We start from the raw sequence: 6,000 nt of genomic DNA, 5'->3' as shown, positions 1-6,000 counted from the left end.
AGGGTGGCTGGGGCGATGCCAGAGATATTCCAGGAAAGGGCCCAACCGCAGGAGGCTCTCAGCAGGTGCTAGCAGCCTCCCTGCACCCAGCTGCAGACTCAGAAAGGTGGTGCGAGCTGGTTTGTGCGGAATCATTGTGACCTGGAGTGGACAAGGGTCCGGGCCTGTCCTGCAGCCTGCAGGTGGAGAGAGAAGCCCCCTCCCTCCGCTCGGAGCCGCCCCTGGGCGAGCATGAAAATGCTCTCACTGGGCGGCTTCCGCCAGGCATTGGCAGCAGCAGCAGGTGCATCTTTAACATTTGGCCTCTCAGGTTCCCAATAGTTATTTCAATAAATGTAAGTCTGGGCCCTTCTCCCTCCCATTTCCTCTGCTGTAAGCTGCTCAGGGAGTAGCGCCGGAGAGGGAGAGGATTGACACACAGGGAAAATGCGTGTTTAGAGGATGTGAGCAGGTTCCCAGGCCGCACACTGTGGAGGGGACTCAGGCGGAGGGTGAGGGAAGCAGGGCAGGTGGACTTCGTGGGGGCAGGATGCTGAGGGGCAGCTCTGGAGGAGAAGCAGCCTGCATGGGCTTGTTCGTGTCTGCCAGCATAGGGCACGCATTGGCTCCAAGCTTTCCTAATTTACAAAGCCAAACAACCTGTCACAGAAATATTGGTGTCGCCTCCAATTCCTTTTTTTTTTTTTAAGATTTTTATTTATTCATGAGAGATACAGGGAGAGAGAGACACACACACACACACACACAGGCAGAGGGAGAAGCAGGCTCCATGCAGGGAGCCCGATGCAGAACTCAATCCCAGGACCCCAGGATCAAGGCCTGAGCCCAAGGCAGATGCTCAACCCCTGAGCCACCCAGGTGCCCCACCTCCAGTTCCTTTGACATTATTTTAAATGAACTTAGTACCCAAGTGTTTAGAAAAAAAAATAATGATGATATGGCTATTGGCCCCTGTACCTGCAGGATTATGCTCGGTGTGCCCAGCATGTGCTGTAAATGTTTATGTCATAACCAGCAGGGTCTCGGCTATGTGAGGGAGTTGGGATCACGTCCCCGTGGGATAGCTAGACAAACCCTGAGCAGGCCAGGGCCAGGGATCCAGGGAGGCCCAGGGTGTGGTCTGGCAGGAGCATACATCCCAGGGTTAGGGTCACAAACTCTCCATTCGGCCCTTAGGGATCTGAAGCAGCTGATATGGGCCAGAGTCCCGAGGTCCGCAGAGACAGTGAGTGGGAAGCCACACTGCAGGCTAACAAATTACTGGCCAGCATTTGCTGCGCCCTTATAACAAGCTGGGCACTATTCTAAGATTTTGATATTTATTCATTTAATTCTAAGGCATAGATTGTATTACTGTCCACAATTAGCAGAAGAGAAAATGGGGATGAGTAGCTTTTAGGTGACATGTTCAACGCCGTATAGTGCGGGACAGAGCTGGGATTTGAATCCTAGGCATCTGGGGTGTGAGAAAGTGCTAGGTGTATGAGAGGAGGATTTTGCTGAATTTACGATTTTTCCTAACACACTATAGTAAGATTCTTCTAAAACTCAAGAGGAGTTTCTAAATACTGAAATTACATTTTTATATTTTCCTGGGTAATATGGAGAGATTCGTCTTTAAAAGTACAATAAAATCTCATTAATTCAAATTAGTCAGAATTCCGGGCACCTTTGCATTATTTAGGAAAAGTGTTTTTGCTAAACCTCTTAAGAATGTAAACAAGACACGAAGTATGAATATCTACCTGACTTGAGCAAGCAAATAGTTTCCAAGCCTTTTATTCAGAAATTCGCTGGTCTGGAAGGACCTCTGCCATCATCCACCTGGTCTCCACCCTCTGCTCTTGCCCCTGTTACCTGTACCCAGGTGAGCTCTCAGAAATGTAATAAAACCCTTTTTTCAGCACCTACTGTGTGCTAGGAATTAGGCTAAGCACCGAACATGGATCACCGCGTTAGCCATGACTACAAGACTGTGACTCTACTATCAGCCTCATTTTATAGATTAGCAGCCCAAGGCACAGAGAGATCAAGTAACTTGCCCCTAATCACACGGTCAGAAGCTAAGCTGGGATTCAGTTCCACAATGTTGGGCCCCATGGCACATTCTTTTAGTCTCTGGTGCCACCCCCCATTACAGAGCTAATCAGTTCATTCTCTGGTGTAAAAATCTTTGAAAACCCACCTCTTTGGGGCGCCTGGGTGGCTTAGTGGGTTAACTATCTGCCTTCAGCTCAGGTCATGATCCCAGAGTCCTGGGATGGAGCCCCACATCAGGCTCCCTGCTCAGGAGGGTGTCTGCTTCTCCCTCTCCCTCTTCCTCTTCCCCTTCCCCTGCTGTGCTCTCTTTCTCAAATAAATAATTAAAATATTTAAAAAAACAAAAAACAAAAAAGCTCCTTCGGGGGTACCTGTGTGGCTAGTCAATTGAGCATCAACTGAGGAAAAGATTCCTGCCTCAAGATCATACACTGAACTGGAGACAGACCCAGAACAAGAGCCCAGCTCTCTTGCCTCCTTCACAGCCATCCCTGAAGCACGCAGAAGATGCCCTCATGATCTGCTCATGGGCACATAAATCAGCACAACTTCTCTTGAAGGTGTTCTAATTACAACAATAATAACAATTTTAAAAATAATAATGGTGAATGCTTTAAATCCTCAGGACAGCCCTGGAAAGGTGAGTACTATTAATATCCCCCATTTTATAGAATAGGAAACTGAGGACCAGGGAGGTGAAGTATTTGGCCTGTGGTCAAATAGTTTACAGATGGCAAAGCTGAGATTTTTTTTTAAAGATTTTATTTATTTATTCATGAGAGCCACAGAGAGAGGGAGGGAGAGAGGCAGGGACACAGGCAGAGGCAGAAGCAGGCTCCATGCAGGGAGCCCGACGTGGGACTCGATCCCGGGGTCTCCAGGATCAGGCCCTGGGCTAAAGGCGGTGCTAAACCGCTGAGCAACCGGGGCTGCCCAAAGCTGAGATTTGAACCCGGACAGTCAGGCAATATGCTCTGAAAGCATTTGACTTGATGCATGTGCTTCTCGGAAATGCTCCTAACAGAAGGACTGTGATGCCTTTAAAGTGAGTGATGCTGTGTTTCTAAAAACACAGGCCAGGCATGGTCTCTTTCCACCAACCAGCAGATACCTGCTCCTGGTCCACCGATGCAGGCGTCACCCACATGGTTTGCCTCTTGTTCTGAGGCAGAGCATCTAAAGACGCTGGGAATCTTGTTTCTCTTGGGGTCAGTCCCAAGACCGTTCTCCTGGATCCCAGGGCAGGCAGCTCCCCAGTGTTCAGCCCGGGTGATATGGCATCTGTGCACTTGCTCTGCAGCCGGCTCAGCCACCGACCCTGCCTCGCTCATGTACAACACACCTCTCGCTCTTTCTGGGGAACTGCTATACAGATGCGAAGGAAGGGGTGGCAGGAGCCACAGTTCTTTTTTTTTTTTTTAAGATTTTATTTATTTATTTGAGAGACAGCAAGCATGGGAGAGGGAGAAGCAGACTCCCCACTGAGCAGGGACCCCCCCCCAAACACAAGACTTGATCCCAGGACCCTGAGATTGTGACCTGAGCTGCAGGCAGATGCTTAACTGATGGAGCCACTCAAGACACCCCAGGAGCCACAGTTCTGCAGCCAAAGAAGGATCCATTTTGCAGACAGGTGAGGATAACAGAAGGATGAGGTTCACAGGGTCAACATGGCAAAAAAAAAAAAAAAATCTTATTAGGGGACGTGGCAACCTCAGTGCTAACAGGGGATCCCAGGTGTGAGGACCGAGGGCAGAACTGTTGGCTTCTTGCTAGAGCAGGTCTACATGTCAGGCACCCTGACAACATGTCCCAGAAGGAAGGTCCCTGGCTGGGCTCGCTTTCTCTCCATCCAGTTTTTTCTGGAAACATTAAGGAGGCTCCTAATGGGAGTTCCCTGAAATGTCTCCATTCTATGGTTTCCACTGAATATTATGTATCTCTCAGACTGGTACTTTTTTTTCCCTTTTCCTACAACCTTAAATGTCAAGTATCTCTTCTCTAGAAGCACTGAACTGAGATAAAGAGGATTAGGGAGTATTTTTATTCCATTTAAAGATAACCCAGAGCAAAGGGGAGTAAACAGACCTGCTTGGAAGCTTCACTTCATCTCCCTTCTCCTTCCTGATCCTCCCTCTCACCCCCTTGAAGGTTGGCCTGGCAGCTCCCGCCACAGGGGGGATTAATGCCTCCTCCAGGGCCTGCCTTCTGAAACTCTAGTTCCCACATTAACTGTGATCGGAAGCGAGTTATCATGAAAGACTCTGATTTCCTGGGAACTTGGAGGGAGGAGCTGGTAGGAAGATTCGGGAAGCCCTTCATGCCTTGGAATGGGAGTCTAGAGACAGCTCCTTTGTAGCAACACCTTGGAATTCCCACAGGCCCCTTAGAGCCACCTGAGAAGATACCACACTTTGAATGGGTCAGTGCCAAGATATGAAAATTAGCTGACAGGAGCTCAATAGAAACTTATTAACTTTTAATGTAGAGCAGCCAAGCCTTGCTTAAATATTTAAAAGTACAATCCATCACTGAGCAGTCAGTTAGGGCTGCAGAGAGATGCTGGTCTTCTGGGAACCTCATCACCAGGATTTAGCTATTGTGACATCTTGCAGAAGCCTGGGGACCATTCTTACACACAATAATGCTTTTCATCTACTGAACACCTACCTACTATGCACCAGACACGTGCTGCCCTTTACACACATTATGTCATTTCAGCCCTCCAATAATACTGAGAGGCAGAGGCTATTTAACATAGGAGAAAATTCATGTTGAAAGGCCAAGTGACATGCTTAAGGTCACACAGCAAGTAAGTGGCAGAGCCAGAATCTAAACTCAAGGGACACCTGGGTGGCTCAGTGATTGAGCATCTGCCTTCAGTTCAGGGCATGATCCCAGGATCCTGGGATCGAGTCCTGCATTGGACTCCCTGCAGGGAGCCTGCTTCTCCCTCTGCCCATGTCTCTGCATCTTTCTTTCTTTCTTTCTTTCTTTCTTTCTTTCTTTCTTTCATGAATAAATAAGCAAAACCTTAAACTCAAATGTGTTCGATGCTAAAAACCTACACTTTTCACTTTTGCTTTGGTCATCCCTAAAAGTAAATGAAGAAGTGGACACATGAAGCAGCTATGCCAGATGTTGAACAACAAGCAGTGAAGAACTGTGATCTCTAAGAGAAGGGAACCAAATGAGATGAGTCCTAAAACCACGCCAGCTTCTAGCCTGGAGGCACTTTTTCAGGCCACAGCCTAGGGAGGAGTAAGGGAGCTAGACAAGACTAGTTTCACTGAGTTAAAGAGGCAGATCTGAGTTTGGGGAGACAGAGATGGCTAGAATCTGCAGGGACAGGAGCAGAGAACAGGGAACTACACAGAGAAAGAATTCCAGAAACCTGCACAGGTGGCCTCCTGAGTCGATTCCTGACCACCAAGTTGTGCAAGTACAAGATGAAAGTCCATGCAACCAAGCAGAGAATAACTTCAGAGCACAAATCTCAGTGTTCACAGGGCTGTGCGGCACTTGAATCTGACCATCCAGGGTAAAGAGACCTCATTGAATATTTGGGAGAATAAGTAAAGCCTTTTAAGGACAACACCTTAGAAATGAGGCTTGGGATGCTTGGATGGCTCAGTCAGTAGAGATTCCAACTCTTGGTTTAGGCTCAGGTCATGATCTCAGGGTCATGAGATCGAGCCCCATGTCAGGCTCTGTGCTCAGCATGGAGTCTGCTTAGGATTCTCTCGCTCTGCCCCTCCCCTCACTCTCTCTCTCTCTCTTTCTCTCTCTCAAAAAGATCTTTTTTTTTTTAAGTGAGGCTAAAAAGTCCTCACATAAAGGCAACTCTAGTCTATCATTAAAAAGCTACAAAAAGCCCAAATTGATCAAAATGACTTTCAAGTAACTCAACTACTTGCCAAAACAATCTCAATACTCCTTAAAGGAAGACAACAAAAACCA

Source organism: Canis lupus, chromosome 5 (genome assembly GCF_048164855.1).
Source record: "Canis lupus baileyi chromosome 5, mCanLup2.hap1, whole genome shotgun sequence".
Lineage (NCBI taxonomy): Eukaryota > Metazoa > Chordata > Mammalia > Carnivora > Canidae > Canis > Canis lupus.
Note: the sequence above shows the minus strand (reverse complement) of the source record.